Source organism: Bombus vancouverensis, chromosome 5 (assembly GCF_051014615.1).
Source record: "Bombus vancouverensis nearcticus chromosome 5, iyBomVanc1_principal, whole genome shotgun sequence".
NCBI lineage: Eukaryota > Metazoa > Arthropoda > Insecta > Hymenoptera > Apidae > Bombus > Bombus vancouverensis.
The window spans coordinates 3,048,777-3,066,450 of record NC_134915.1 but is presented as its reverse complement, the minus strand read 5'-3'; the positions used below and the strand labels follow the sequence as shown (position 1 = coordinate 3,066,450).

General features: G+C 35.3%; 1 protein-coding gene and 1 non-coding gene across 5 annotated transcripts in view; one reads left to right on the top strand and one right to left on the bottom strand.

Annotated features, from left to right (window-relative positions):
• The window catches only part of Amph (amphiphysin), a 149,231-nt gene that overhangs the window by 102,394 nt on the left and 29,163 nt on the right, over positions 1-17,674 (bottom strand). The window lies entirely within an intron of this gene.
• On the top strand, positions 16,687-16,758 carry TRNAD-GUC (transfer RNA aspartic acid (anticodon GUC)). The gene has a single exon. It is a non-coding gene; the product is annotated as a tRNA-Asp (tRNA).

The window sequence follows — 17,674 nt, the reverse complement described above, 5'->3', positions numbered from 1 at the left end:
ATCCTATGATTACGATTCTTTTTTTTTACGACCATTTTGCCATAGCTTAGTACGGTAATAATGAAACAACAGTCAGGATTTCCCACGAGTCACCGAGGCAGTTTACATTCCCAAGACATGCAAAAAATCACGACGACGCGTCAGTGATCCTCCGTCATTATCGTATTACTTTGTTGTTGCTGTTTCACTCGTCGTGTGATTAAAATTTGTTACATGAATCGTAATGACACTAGCAACACGTGAACATTTGCTGCATTACCACTTTATTTTTATTTTATAAATATATGTGTTTGTTTGCTTATCTTCTCCTTTCCATTTGTCCTTTATCGTCACATCCTATGGTAATTATGGCATTAGTGGCTGCAATTACATGTATTTTGTACATATACAGGGTGGTTGGTAACTGGTGGTACAAGCGGAACAGGGGTGATTCTACGCGAAAAAAGAAGTCGAAAATATAGAATAAACATTTTTCGTTTGAGGCTTTGTTTTCGAGAAAATCGACTTTGAATTTTCGCTCGGTACGCGTGCACGTTATCACATCTCGTTATAACGGATCTCACTGTAGATCGCTGTCTCGATGGAAAAATTGAAAAAAAAAGAAAAAAAACTTTTTTTTTACGTGAAGGGAACGTTCATAGGCACCCGCGCTCTCCGGGGAGAGGGCGCGGGGTAATACCGGAAAAAAAAACTTTTTTTACGTGGGGAAATCTTCATCCACACCTTATCTCATCGCACGGAGCGGGACAAGGGTGTCGGATTTTTATTGGCTAAAACCCCACGGGCGGGGCTAGGTATAGTCAGCACGAGTGAGTGACCGAAATCTCCGGGGGTACTTCCCAAACACTCATAGAAAGCACAACAACATAATAGGCAAGGGCGCCGGGGAAACCCCCTTGCCCGTTGTATATACTTCTAAGATGATATTTGGTTTTCCACCTTTGCAAATATGCCCAGGAGTGGTTTCGAACGCGCGACATATTACTACCGCATACGCCCTTTACGAGCGTAGCTAGCGAACCCGCCGAGTATTTACTAGTTATTGACTCATTAATATGTCCATCGAGTTGTCATTATACCAGAGTCTTCAGTGTTGCTACAACGGACACGTGTTTTACAGCTGATGACCCAAGATGGTCACCTAAACCTCAAAATACAGAATAATGGAAAATATAGAATATATAGAATAGAAGATATAGAATAAATATTTTTCGTTTGAGGCTTTGTTTTCGAGAAAATCGACTTTGAATTTTCGCTCGGTACGCGTGCACGTTATCACATCTCGTTATAACGGATCTCACTGTAGATCGTTGTCTCGATGGGAAAATTAAAAAAAAATTTTATTCCATATTTTCGACTTCTTTTTTCGCGTAGAATCACCAGTTACCAACCACCCTGTATAAATATAAAATATTGGGTTGGCAACTAAGTGATTGCGGATTTTGTCAATACCACCTAATGACAAAATCCGCAATCATTTAGTTGCCAAGCGAATAACATTCACGTGCTTAGTTTGGCACAGCTGTCTCAGTTAGGTTGTTATTTAGCAAGTAATTAGTAACGATCGTTATGTTATATTTTCGTGTAGTAAATGCTACGTAATTTGATAGTAAATGGTCTGCTAGCAAGTTGGTATCGTTTGCACGTATCTATAGACGATGCCAAAGATTTATTTCTTCCAGGAAACCTGGAGATTTTTTTACACTGTTTTGTCAGATAATAGCGATAGAATGTATCGTTAAGTATCTGTTACGTCTTGCGTCTTCGAATTTGGTGTAGCAACAAAGTAGATGTTCGATGGTGTTGCGGTATTCACAGAGTATCGTGTTCCGCTTTTTGATAACGCGAGAACATACAACGTCGAAGCGACGTATGCTGAGTCTGGTTATTTGAGTCTGCTCTGTTCTTGCGAACGTCATAGCCGGGCTTATTTCACGCGAGTCTCTTCTCGATTTATGTAAAAACGTGTTGCGCTTTTGCCAGGAATCGTTTCGTCCTTCTCTTGCCTTTGTTGTAGCAAACATAGTATGCTCGAGGTTACTAGACATAATATTTCATAGAAAAGAACGTTCAAAAACATTTTCTAATATCCATTTTGGTATCCATAGTATATATTTGTATTTGAATTGAATATTTTAAAGATTTAGAGTATTTACTTCTATTTTTAAAGTTTCTTTTTACATTGAATAACGATTATATGAAAATAATAATTTAACGATATCTACCATAATACAACAAAATATTTATATTTATATAATCTCATGATAATTTCTATTCATGTGTATAATTTTTTTTTACACTTGTATCTAACATTTTTTAACAAAAATCATAGACTATTTCAGGAAGCACATACTCGTTCACAAATAAAGCTATATGCCAGTGCTTGTGTAAAATTTGTTGGAATTGCAACGTTCACTGGAATCTTAATGAATGCGCGCGTGTAAAAAATAAACAAAAGTAAAGCGCATTCAAGTGTCGTTAAACTAATACAGAAAAATGAAACCAGAAAAATATATTTTCAATTAGCAAATTATCCTCTTGCTAATTTCCTTTCCTTCCTTTACTTAAAAAAAATTTTTACCTTGTACTTTAATTTCATTTTTTATAATAAATAATAGAATACTAAAAAAGCACGTAAATATAGTACATACTTTCCAATTGGAAATGATGTCTCAATTTCAGAAAGGAAGTGTACACATGCCCGGCGCAGAATTTGGCACACTACTGCGCCAAGTGGCGATTTTAATTAACAAACAAACTACTTACGATGCCCACCAATTAATTCAACTTACAATTAGACTGCAATTACGTTTGCACGTGGAACGCTAAAGAAAAGTATTTGCCACTTTTGATCGCGTTTCTCTGCTCTTTTCGTTCTCGTAGCAATGTTGATCGAAGAAAAGGAACAATAGGCGAGAACAATACAACGAAAACTGAAATACGAAAATAGCAAGGCTCGATTATATCGGTGAGCCACCGGTTACGTAACGGCTCGCAAGAAGCGAAACTTTCAGCGTTCGTGTGTCGACTAAAGATTTATTTCTCTCTACCTGTTACGCCTGCCAACGATAAATTTCTCCACCAAACTTGAGTTTCACCCATTTTTAAACTCTTCACTGTGTCGTACTTAAATTACGCCCGCTACAAATTTTCAATTGTCAGAGATAAGGTAGGATTGGGTCGAAGTCGAGAGCAGTTGAAAGTTTCGTTGCAAGCAGAGACACGAGAACAAGGATTGAGTGGTTACAGTCTTAACATTTTTACCGACTCTTCAAACATTCTGAAAGCTACTGGGTCTCTCAGATCGTCTTAGGTTTCACATTTCTTTGGATTTCAGGCTTCAGATTTCAGATTTTACATTGCAGACTTATCTATAGACTTGTTCCATGAATTCCAAAATACAGAATTTTAGTCTTTGAAAATTCAAGGTGAATCTATAATAGCATTAGACAATTTGTTAGCAAATTAAAATTTCAATTAATTGAGCAAGATTATTCACGTTGTAAGTAATATTCTTAAAGATATACGTTTACCAATTATAAATATAATTATCCATTTATTACGTTAATTATCTGTTTATTATATGATCGCATTATTTTTGTTTCTCACGTTATCACAAATTATTTTATTATATTGTTCACACAACAACTTTTAGAAACTTCCGTTTCGAAGAATGTATTTGTGATCAAGTTCCAGATTCGTATTTTATTGTCTCTAATTTACGTTCAGAATTGTTTTCAGTGATTCTTCTAGTGCAGAGGGTGTAAAAGACTTAATCGACTTCTGAGAACGTAGTTTGCAGGTATTATGAAGGAAAGATTACGTAAACGCAGTACGGAAACGTTTTCATTCTGAGTCATAACGCTTGAAACGCTAGGAAAAGCATCGGAAGTGGCCTTTAACAAAAAATTAATACTTTTTTTTAATTATTTAATTTGTACTTTACAATTTGCCCAGCTGGACATTTGGTAAATTTTTCTAACTTAATTGCTAATGACATGTGGATGACTATCCTCAGTGGGATACCAAAAAATTAATACTTTTTTTTATTATTTAATTTATACTTTACAATTTGCCCAGCTGGACATTTGGTAAATTTTTCTAACTTAATTGCTAATGACATGTGGATGACTATCCTCAGTGGGATACCAAAAAATTAATACTTTTTTTTATTATTTAATTTGTACTTTACAATTTGCCCAGCTGGACATTTGGTAAATTTTTCTAACTTAATTGCTAGATGACACGTGGATGACTATCCTGAGTGAGATACCAAAAAATTAATACTTGCACACGTGGCTACAAAGGTCATTTAGGATATTTGCAATTGATATTTACGTAATTGAAAAAACACGGTGAAGAGATAACTTTCAACGGGACCATTTTTTCTAGCATTACGTAACTCGAGCTTTTACCACGTAACAATACGACATATTCGTTGTGATCAGCACGATCGATGTATTCTTCGCTGCTAACAACTAAATTCTCTGAGTTTTTCAACGAAAAATGTATGCGCATGGCATGAATTGAAAGAGAAACGAGTTTCGTCGCGTGGTTTATTTTTCAGTGTCATTAGGTTTGCACAGTAAAATCATTTCTTCAAACTGTAAGAACGATAGCACATTTTGTTCGACTATTTTTAAACCAACGATTTCTCGCGAAAACATGCCATCCCTTTCCTTTCACTTCTTTTCTCGTCTTTTCTTTCTTCTTTCCGAAACTACAAATCTTATTAAAAGCACGTTGTTTCTTAAAACGAACGAGGAAACAACGCTGATCGATTGCAGAAGGAAGAAGCTTCCGAAACGTTGCGATTTCGACGTGCTTTCGAAATGGAGTAGAATTTGGTAAAAAAAACTATTCCAAACTAGACAGCCTCGCTACATAAAATGTGCGACAACTTTTGTGGTTGACTGTCGCCGAAAGAATCTACTTTGAAGACGACCATCGGAATTCACGATGATATTCTGCAAATAGAATGTCACGAAATAATCGAAACGTTTCTCGTGTACATCGATATACGAACTGTCGAATTCGACCATAATCGATCTGCGAAAATATCTTCCAAACTATACATCGAAAGGAAATATACAAAAAAAAAGATGTATCCGAAAAAATGTTTAAAAAAGAACTCGCTGTGTTTTTGGAGGGACGTCTCTGACGACTAGCAGAATTTTTCTAGGTGGAAGCGTTTTCGAGATCTCAAGATCTTCGTTTCTTTTAAATGCAACTTGTACATTTTCTGTACACCATTCGATGCAGTTTTGAATTCTCTACGAAGAAGTACGACGAAGATATGCATCTGAAATTTCTTTAGTTTAAAAGATATTTCGATGTTAATTTCATGAAATTGAGGGCGCACCGCGTTGTCTTTCCTCGTCTTTCATTTGATAACTTTTTCGACATCAAAATTAAGATATCTCTGAAGCTAATCATTTCCCGACCAAACTCCTTAATACATTTTTATACAGAATTGCACGGAATTCTATGGAGAAATTAAACTAATTTAAATTAAATTCTATAGAATGGAATACAGAAAAGTAAAAGATGCATGAAATTACGTATAAGACTATGTATAGTTCCATTTAAAAAAAGATAAAGACGGCCTTGAAGTCTTCGAAACGCCTCCGCTTTCGTCGAGGACGCACGTAACACGTGACGCATCCATTGCAAACGATCGAATTTTTCCTAACGAAATTCGCTCAAACAAGCTGCAATTTCTCGTACGAGTACGCGTCGTGCACTTTTCATTTCCTTTCACAATGTCTTCCGAATGATGAAAATCAAATTAAAGAAAACGCTATGAAAAAGTATCATAGAAAACGTATCTCGAAAGGAATACACAGTGTGTACTAGTTTACGAGTAGAAGAAGTACGTTTCCATTGTCTTCGCGTTTAAAAGGGCAAAGTTCGCCGCGAAATGTCGAAGGTGCGTCCGTCTGGATGAGATTTGCGACCATCGCGAGACGTCCTCCTCGAAACAAACGAAGCAAAGTTTCGTTCGAAACGCTTGCTCCATCAACGTATAGGAGATATTTTACTTTCTCGTTGATCGAATAAACGGAGACACCCTGTACGTGCGTACACACGACATTGCAAGCTTCACAGTTTTAGCTGGATCTTTTAGAAGCAGCCTGTACAGCCGCAGATCCACCTTGTCCTGATTTAACGCTAGAACTACCACACCAGTCAAATCGACTGGTCTTACGATTTTATTTTAAAATTCCTACTTTATGTTATATTTTTTTCCGCAATGATGTAATGACTTTCTCAACGATAACTAAAAGAATAATATAATGAATTTTATTTCCTTTTTTATGTACTCAAACTGAAAATAATTTTGTATCAAGGCTACTTATATCAATAGCAGTCAAAATGACTGGTACTTGTCGAAGTGTAAAAGGATCCTGTAATTTGTTTATCGAACCCCAGTTAACCAGTTTCCTCGTTTTGTACAGCTTCCTACACGTTTTGAAAATTTTTACTGCGTATCATTTAATATGATGATATCAGTTATCAGGAAAATTCTAGATGCTAACACTAGAAATACCACAGCAGTCAAAATGACTGGTTCTACAATTTTATAGATGTGTCAACCCTCGTTTAGGGATGATGATCCCTGATGTACTACATAACGTGGAATTGCTTCTGTAAGAAAGTAATAAATCAATAAATATAAAAGTATTCTATTATTGCGTATTTTTTAAAGACCAGTCATTTTGACTGGTTTTTTAGTAAAAATAGCTTTTTGTTAACTATTGGTAGTTCTAGTGTTAAGGCTTAACAACACACCCTATGGCCGCGATAATGCATACTGATCAAGGAAAATTGGCGTGACGACGTGCCCGGCGTAATCGGGTGGCAACTGCAACCAAGGTCGATCCAATTATCTGCTTATTCGCAGCACAAATTATCCGCACCTATCTCTCCGCAAATATATCTACTTTAAAGTACTGCTGACGAAACACGATACACCGTGTATCCTCATTTTGTACAGTGTACTCGAACGAAGAACGCGAATGTTTGCTCGCGTAATGCAGTGCGCTACGTACTTCCTCTTGGTCGTTTCTCATTGAAGTTTGTTCTTCTTACGCGTTGAAGAATATTATCAGCTTGGACGAGACGTAAAAAAAGTCTCGTTTAATTAATTGAATTTAATTTCGCGTTTCAATATTACTGAACATCTTCGTTTAAGAAGAATCTTCTTTGGAAATATGACGAGTTCTCTTTGTTTGCTGATACGTGCACATTGGAGTACTTTAACACTTTGACTGCCACGACGAAATCAGATGTTTCGCTCAGAACGCCACAGTGTTTTAACACAGTGCACCGTTAGATGCAAGATTTGTTCTCGTTTTTCTTTTTTCACGCTGCGAAAACAATCATGCCCACAGGTGACCATAAATAATATGTGGCGGCACTCAACAGCAAATACCACCACTCGACACTAACTAGGTCGGACGACAGCAGCGCAGTGATTAGCGTCTTACGTTACGAACGTTTGGAACCCGGGTTCGAATCCCGGTGACCGGAGTCCGATATTTCTTCCACGCATCTAAATTGGAAGAAAAATAGCAGTACCCCGTCAGCGACACATCTACAGCCAGCAGCTACAATTATCACGGACGACACTTGCACCTCAAATATTCCAATTCCAAAGAAAGATACAGTCAGATATCTGGACATGATTCTGGGCAGAAGAATGACATGAAAACGGTACATCGTAGATAAATCCAAACAACTGAAATTAAAACTAGAAAAATTCTACTGGTTCATTGGCAGACGCTGTAACTTAAACATACAGAGTGAAATAATGCTATATAAAGCCATATTAAAACCTGTTTGGACCTATGGGATCCAACTATGGGAAACAGCGAGTAATTTCAACATGGAAATTCTCCAACGATTCCAATCAAAAACTCTAAGATCCTTAATAGATACACCTTGGTATGTTACCAACGAAACGATACATCGCGACCTTAAGATACCCACAGTCAAAGAATTCAGTAACAGATATAACATAAGAGTTAACAACCACCAAAACCCATTAGTTACCCAATTACTTGACACGACGGATCAGATCCGCAGACTAAAAACACATTACCCTTTAGATTTAAGCGTTAGATTCAACTAGAACCAAACATACTATAAACACTTATAATCCAAGTTACAGTATCACGCCAAAATAATTTACTCATAATTCTCAATGAGAATTGATTGTAAAAAGACTACCAAATAAAAAAATTTTCTTTTCGTTAAATAGATAGTACATTTGTATTGTACGTGTGAGAGTGAGGGAGCGAAGAGCGAGTAGACACATGTGTGCATCCTCTCATAGAGTGTATGTGAGCGTCGCAAGACGGTCCAGGTCTCCGTTGAAACAAAAGAGCGACTAAAAGAGAAAAAGCTAGCGAGTGAGTGTCTTTTAGCCCCTCAGAGAGTAGCCCACGTGTAGAGCTAAACTTAGTTAATATGTAAATAAAGTTTAACTTTTTATTCTCTCCAAATTCTCTCCATACCTTAACACTTTTTATTGATGTTCTAATAAAAATCTTGCATCTAACGGTGCACTGTGTTTGCATATCTTTGAGGGATAATCTATGAATATTATTATAAACACACCTTAGAAAATAATCGTAAACATGCTGTTTTATTATCATATAATTGATGTTAGAAAGGTGAACATACCTTACTATTATAAATAGGATGAACAATATCTTCTACACGTTCCAACAATATATTCTGGACATTTTGCTTACGACGAAATAACAAATGCGAATGGTTTGTTGAAATAAACGAAGCCTTGTCATAATATGTCGCTATCAACTGTTAGCAAGACGTCACGGTGGTCACCTGTGACCACCAATACGATAAACGGTCCATTGGGGAAGAATGTTGTCTCACATCATCAATTTATTATTATTTTGCCATTATATGATTTGAATAATAAAAATACTGCCGTGGCGTCCTCAGCGAAACATGTGATTTCGGCGTGGCAGTCAAAGTGTTAAAGCGCGTAAAAATTGGACAATCGCAGCGAGGCTAGAAAATCTCTTACATGATATTGTTTGATTTTTCCATTTGTATTTGTGTTTGTATTTGTCTTTAATTTGTATGAAGCATGTTGTGTTATAATTAAATATATTTCGGTGCTGTGTCGTTAAGCTTTGTCTCGCGATTAATGTGAAATTTATTTTACCTATTAAATGTCACAACGAGTGCTATTGTATTATACTTTGGACATTTGGTATATTTTTGTATATTTCATCTAAATTCCCAGTATTTCTGCTTCTTCAAATTTCCCATAAACGCATACAAGTCGTAATTGTTTAATCGCCTAACGTAAGCAAGAAATGCTAGACGTTTGTGAAAATTTCAAACGTAGATCCTGTTCTTCACCTTTGTGTCTCTTCAGGTATCTTCTTCTTCAGAACTGTTTTATTCGCAGAAAGCGTGCGATACGGTACAAGCTCACAAAACGCATTCGAATAGTAAAAGCAAATATTTAAAAACTATGTATATTTTAATAATCTCTGTTGAAGTATAATATCCATTTGGGTCGTATAGGAGCAGCAGAGTTGATATATAATCTTCCGAAAAGAGAAGAGTTTCAACTATTTTCGCCATATGAATTGAAATAAATTTAAGATAGACGACACGTGGAAATATTAACGCAGCTTTTGCGGAAGATTCTGTTAACCCTTTGCACTCCTACGTCGGGTGTGAAACGTGCGGAAGAAAAGCAAAATTGCATCCTGGCAATTGTTTCAAGATATATCATACGCTTAAAAATTACAAAATAGAACAATAGTGTGAATAAAACTGATATTTAAGTGAATTTGTTTCTTCCTTTATTTATCTAAATTCACTTATTTTTTAGTTAAAATAAATTTCAAATAAAACACCTAAAAAGCGTTGGCAGCTGCCGGTAACGAAATTGAAATAAAATTCGAAGTGCAAAGTGTTAATGAAGTTTTCAGTTTCAAGAGATTCCGCCAACCGTATGATAGCCTGTTAAGAGCGTAGTCGGCTATTCTTTTTGAAATTTAAGCGAAAAACCGACAGCAAAGTTACATGGTTGTTATAAAAAAAATTGGAAATTATCCAGCGAAAATTTACTCGCGAACGATCGTTACTGATTGATAGACATAAACCTATAGGTGCTTTTGTATGATAATGCCGGACCGCGCGTAACAAATCATTGTAGTGAAATTAATTGTAGCAAAGTAGAAGATTTTCTCACATAATTAATCGTCAAACTTTTCTCAAACAGGCTATCATTTTCTGGCCCGACTTCCGCAAGTTAAAACTGTTTCTAAGGAATAAAAAAGCCGTTCAAAAAATAGCAATCCCAGCTCTCGAAACATTTATCAAATCAAATCAGATGCTCGTTTTCTGTAAAAATGAAAGATATTCCACGATAGTTTCGTTAGGCTACGATATTAGTTGCAAAGTCATTTATTTGCAGCTAATTGAATTTTTGAAACTTTTTTTTTTGTTTCAAAGATACATGGTTTTTATTTCGATTTCAAATGAAATTGTAAATTTAAATCTCAGTCCGATTTAGTTCAATTTATTTCGGTTTCATTTCAACCGAACTGCTCGTCCGGTTGATTGTTCGTAAAAATATTTTCCGATTCGTGTGCATTTCCGTATTCTATCGGTTAATCCTTTTACCTTCGTAAAATACTCGTAATATTCGATGTTTAAAAAATATTTTACGAAACGAAACTCAGTACCTCGATATGTGTAGTTTAGCAAAACATCATGCAGTTGTTCGCTATTAATTTACGATGATCATATTTTTCGCACTGTATAAACTGACTGGTATCAAATGGAAAATCTTATGAAATTTGTATCTCGTATTTGACGAACCCATAAAAATAAGAAAGTATAAACGAACATATTATAATTGGATCGCAGATATGTATGAAATTTCATATATTCACGAACAGAACGAAAGAGATGAAGCTTAAAAGTTATTAACGCGTCGGTTTGTATATTTCGCACATTTTTGCATATTCTGTTCATTTCTCCGCGCTTAAATTTTCCATAAATACATAAACATCCGCGAGTCTGATTACAATCGTCCGTGCAATCCTTTTTGCTCTGATATAACAAAAATTCCATGTTCTCGTTTTACGTACGTCGCAGAGTCTGTTCGAGAGTCATTCGCCTCGCTTTCGATAAAAAATATATCGGCTCCGACGACACAATTCGGCCTGTACGATATACTTTATCGAGCAGAGTTTAATTAGCCAGAGAATGAAAAAATAGTCGCCAACCACCATGGTAGCCGACGCGATTTTAAATAAAATAAGCAACAACAACGCGTAACGATATACGTAACGTATGTGCAAAGACAACAACAACTTGTGCTACAAGTCAACGTAATACGAATTTCTCAACGATCGTAAAATCACTATCATCGTACGATTAAAGTCACCATCTATTGTCAGTGAACACTTTGGCTCATTTAAAAAAAAAAAGAAAAAAAATCAATAAACGTAAGTCAATCTGTTTCGTTATCAATTGAAACGTATCGCATATTTTCGCACGGAGCGTACAAGTGAAAGTATAATAACGAGGAGAACAGATTTTTGCCGTAACAGAACGTCAGATATCCTTTCAGATAAGCATTATGAATGTATATCGTATGCATAATTTATAATCACGCTAATTCGTGACTGTGAATGAATTTCTCCTTACATTTCGTGCGCTTTCATTTCTTCTTCCTGCCAACTTTTCACTAGTCCGCTTCTTTCGTTCCTTTCTCGATACGATTGTCGTTCCTGTCACAATTCACCTTTCGGTTTTCCACAATGCCGTGCCGCGATTTAATTACAACAGTTTGCGTATCGAACGATGAGCGAAACAAACGCGACCCCATGTCCTTAATTACATGTAATTAAATTCTTCGTCTGCTGGGCATTCGGAATTGGCTTTGTTCGTCGGTGCGCACTGATAAATTAGGGAAGTTGTATTTCCTTAAACGTTTGCCGCAGTGAAAGGCACTTCCGAGTTTCGTCACTTGGCAAATCGGAATATTTGGTGGCGTAATATTTTCCGACTTTGTGCGAGTATCGTACCGACTCATGAACGATTTAATACGCTGGAATTTCGATCGTTGGAACACCGATTAAAATTTAACGATCAATTATCGGAACAGTGGATAATAAAAAGCGTATAAATGGTCTCTCGTGAGCAACGACAGAAACTGACAAACCTTCTACATCTTTATTCAAACATTTTTACTTTCGTTCGGTATCAATGTCCGTGGAATAACTCGGAATAAATGATTTTCTATCGTATAAAAATTAATTTAATTAATTGACAATTGATACAAAATTATTATAAAATAAAATGAATAAAATTGAGAGAATTAATTCGATCAAATTAGCCAATAGTTGAATTCATTCAATTAATTCATTAGTTTGATTAAAACATAACGAACAATAGGTACATTAAATAATAAAAAGTGCAAAAGAGATCCTTCGTAAGAAAGAATGAAAACTGACAAATTTTTCATATCTTTTCTCAATTTACAATTGATAAAAAATTATTACAAAATAAAAGTAATAAAATTGAGAGAATTAATTCAATCAAATTAGCCAATAGTTGGATTCATTCAATTAATTCATTAGTTTGATTAAAACATAACGAACAATAGGTACATTAAATAATAAAAAGTGCAAAAGAGATCCTTCGTAAGAAAGAATGAAAACTGACAAATTTTTCATATCTTTTCTCAATTTACAATTGATAAAAAATTATTACAAAATAAAAGTAATAAAATTGAGAGAATTAATTCAATCAAATTAGCGAATAGTTGGATTCATTCAATTAATTCATTAGTTTGATTAAAACATAACGAACAATAGGTACATTAAATAATAAAAAGTGCAAAAGAGATCCTTCGTAAGAAAGAATGAAAACTGACAAATTTTTCATATCTTTTCTCAATTTACAATTGATAAAAAATTATTATAAAATAAAATTAATAAAATTGAGAGAATTAATTCGATCAAATTAGCCAATAGTTGAATTCATTCAATTAATTCATTAGTTCGATTAAAACATAACGAACAATAGGTACATTAGATGATAAAAAGTGTAAAAGAGGTCCTTGGTAAAAAAAAAGTTGAATCTGACAAATTTTTCATATCTTTTCTCAAACATTGTTACTTTCGTTCGGTAACAATGTTCTTAGAATAATTGAGAATAAATGATTTTCTGTCGTATGGAAATTAGTCGATTGATTTAATTAATTGACAATTGATAAAAAATTATTACAAAATAGAAGTAATAAGATTGAGAGAATTAATTGAATAAAATCAGCGAATTATTGAATTCATTCAATTAATTCCTTAGTTCGATTAAAACGCAACGAACAATTGTAGGTACATCAGATAATAAAAAGTGCAAAAGAAGTCCTTCGTAAGAAAGAATGAAAACTGACGAATTTGTCATATCTTTTCTCAAACGTTTTTACTTTCGTTCGATATCAATGTTCGTAGAATAACTCGGAATAAATGATCTCTCGTATGATAAGCAATTAATTGGATTATTTGTACGTAGGATTTATCATAATTACATGACTCGAATAATCAACGTCCTACTGTATTTTAAAGATAATGTAAGGACTTATTAATACTAATTAATCGAAAGATAATACGTTAAAAGCGTACGATATGTATCCTTAGGATTATAAATATGAAAATATTACTTCCAACTGAACTCGACCACATATTTTTAGTAGCATTACATAATGACATTAAACTATCGAGCAACATTAAATAGAATAATTTTTAAACATCTTATTACTCCAAATTTTTAGAAATTAAATACAATCTTCTTCATATCTGATATACTTCAATAACCTTGGTATTTTCTGCAATTTTTTGTTAATCGAATAGTTGATTTTTAAAATGTATCGTTTTCTCCTGACTTTGACAAAAATTGGTTGCTCGTTTCTTGCGTATTTTTACCTCGCTTCGATTCCTACTGTCATTCTTCTTCTTCTTCTATGCTTATAAAATAAAATATTAGTATGTTTATGCAATAAAATATTAGTTTCTGCCAAATGAAATGTTTTAACGACAGAGAGCGAAATTATGAAAATTATAAAAATGGTAGCGAAAAATCTCAAGAGATTTGAAAATGTTCCACGTAATTATATATATTCTCATCATACTAATCTGTACGAAATTCAACAACAGTTAATGCTCTTATTAACACGATGACTGTAAGATAAAGCAGCCGTTAAAGCAAGCAACGAACTGTGGGTTAACTTTTTATTTATCGCGTATCTTCAGCTCTCGAAAACCTCCACAACTGTGTAATTAAAATCTGTACGTGGTTCGTCTAAATCTGGCACAGTGAAAGCTTGCTGAAGCTGCCATCAGAAAATGCTAACTTTTACAGAAAATCAACTTTTTTTTACATTTGTTCAAAATTTTCATTCGTACACCGTCCAAGAGAAGATTATCGCCGAATGAAAATTAAAAAAGAGCTGCAAACTGTTTCTGAAAAGAGAACAAACAAAAGTCCTGAGTGAACAGGATTCATATTCCACTTAAAATCCAATGGAAAAGTTCGCGATGTAAAATTTAAAAAAATGTTCACTCGGTAACATTTTATCAACGATAAATTTGACGATAATTTTGGTTTCGATGAACGCGGACAAGTGCGCGAATTTTCTTCTTTTTCATAGAAATTCTCGCGTGCAGCTGCGAATTCGAGCCAAGCTCGCGACCAGATTAAACGCAACGTAATTCACGGAAAATCAGAGCTGGAAAACGCTAAAAAGAATATAGTTGAGGTCTAATTTATTTCTGTCCAAGGTGATGGAAGAACGTTAAGAGTAAAAAATTGAAGCACGTCAGACGCGCTCGAATGCGTTTAGCTAACATCCGAGCGGTTAGCTAATACGATGAGTGTGCGGATTTCGAGAAATTTCAGTTTTCATAACCGCAGCGTGCCACGCTGCGGCTTGAAATAAGGAAATTGTAGGAAATTCGCCTGCCATTGCGAACGACGATTACGATTCTGTTTATCGCTTAACGAGATCATAATGGAATTGTAAATCTTCCTTCGGTCGCGTGACTTCCAGCGTGAAAATGATTAATACGTCCGGGCGAACACGTAGCCGGATAGTGCACGTTCAAAGTCGCGAATACCGTCGACTAGCGTAAATTAAATTCGCGTCTCGACGACGCATCAAGATCTCAGATTTCGCGAAGGGTTTTAGTTCGGTTAGCCTGTTCTCGTTCGCCAGGTCTCAGCGCTTTTTCCTGCAGTTGTCAGGCGATTTCTAGAGCTCGTCCTTCTTCCTTCTTCCAGCCACCGAGCTTGCTATTTACAATTAGGTTTTTAGCCCGCCAGGAAATTGCAGATTGATGTAGGCAGAGAAAGTGAAGGATCTAAACGTTGCTGGCAGATGCGATGAATGAGATTTTTATGAGAGGAAATAAACCATTGTATTATGATACTCTTGGTACAAGGTGTACGATAATATACAAGTTCTTTTTCTCGCGATTCGGATTCTTTTAAACTGTTACAATGTTTCAACGATAAATTAGTATATATTCTGTTGATATTATTTATCGCCAGGTTTGTGTACGCGTCCACGTGACTCCGATCACGATAATTTGTGGCTTTGGTAGACGGAACGATACGATGTGGCGAGTCGTTGAGTTTGCCCGCTATTAAAATATGAATTAAAAATTTAGTTTAATTGCTTCGCTGCTACAGTCGCGCAAAAATTATTTATATTTATGTACATAATTTATCTGCGCTTTAATTGCTTCACTACTTCACCCAGGAGAAAATTATTTATATTTATGTGAATTTTATAGAATTCAAATTACCCGCCAAGCGATATTTTCTACTTTTCTTTTGCTTTACCGCCAGTCATCGCGAGAGAAGAACGGTAACTTAGAACTTAGAAAATCGATTCTCCATTTTCCAGGTAAAATTTGTAGCAGATTTGTTATCAACACATTGTTGTCCGGCAATTTTACCAAGAATTTATCTCATATCACCGGTTATTATTTCGTAATTCGATGTGGAAGTAAAACAATATAAATGAACTTTAATAAATTCAACTTTCAATATTTCTTCTTCGTATGATAAACACTAACAATCACAACAGCTTTTGCAAATACAGGGTGGTTGGCAACTGGTGGTACAAGCGGAAAGAGGGTGATTCTACGCGAAAAAAGAAGTCGAAAATATAGAATAACAATTTTTCGTTTGAGGCTTTGTTTTCGAGAAAATCGACTTTGAATTTTGGCTCGGTACGCCTGCACTTTATCACGTCTCGTTATAACGGATCTCACTGTAGATCGTTGTCTCGATGGGAAAATTAAAAAAAAAATTTTTATTCTTTATTTTCGACTTCTTTTTTCGCGTAGAATCACTCCCTTTCCGCTTGCCCCACCTCTTACCAACCACCCTGTATATCTAGTTTTCCTTTTGAACAGCATACTGTACACGCTTTAGTCGGATTTGTTTTTCTGCCAGTGACTATTTTTTCTAAAACGTGGTTTCTTAGCTGTCCCAAAAACCTGAAGGATGTATCATTATAATAAGGAGCTGTTTTAGAAATTCGAGAAGAATCAGGTGCAATGCTGCATTCTTTGGAATCCACAGTTATCCATTCTCTAGCTACGAGCAGTATAGAGGTCCTCGGTAGTATAGTGGTCAGTATCCCCGCCTGTCACGCGGGAGACCGGGGTTCGATTCCCCGCCGGGGAGAAAATTTTTTTTCAGTTCCCGGGCCCCTTTCGATCGCAGCCGCCGTTTTTCCCCAAAAGCGACCTGGTGTCCGTGCGGATTTCCTCCAGGTTAATAAAAAAAAAAAAAGCTACTTGCAGTAGAAATTTGTTGTATCTTGTTTTATTTTCTGGCACATAGATACAGTACATTTTATATGTATTGAACAAGTTGTGTAGTTTAAAATGCTAATTTTTTGGACCACTTTAAAGTTTTTCGTAAAATACTGCTGTTCGCCAATTACTGATCTGCACGATCTATCCCTTTCACGTGCTTATTGTAATATGCACGTAGGTTTAACACGTTAACGCCGACGTGTACCATCGGTGGATCACGCGTGTCTGTCCCGTGAGACGGTGTCACGTCGGAGATACAAGAAATGACGAAACCGATAGATCGCCGGTGATCTGGTCACGTAAACTTGAGACTTGGATGATAAAAACAAGAAGGTTGAGCCGTAACACAACTATTAACTTTCTTTTTATCAAACTTTATTATGAATTTAATAATCACAATTGGATACACACTGAATTGCCACGTATAAATCACAGTTCACTCCAACAATTTTATATAAAACCTAGTTACACTGGTGCGTATGTATAAATTAAGTACGCGACTGGTCTAAGGGTAGAAATTCGGTAAAGAGATGTTGACTATTCTAATAATAAGGAAATGGATGCACAACATTTTTCGTTTTATATTATTTTATCGAATTACGTATGATCCATTTTATTCTATCAAAATAAAGATCACAAGGGGCGGGGCAGCCAGCTACATTCACTGCGTAAAATACCTAGGAGTAAACATAGACTACAAATTAAACTACAAGCAGCACACCGAAACTCAACCTGTTAAGGCCAATAAAGCATTCTGAAAAATAAGAAAACTATTCTACTCC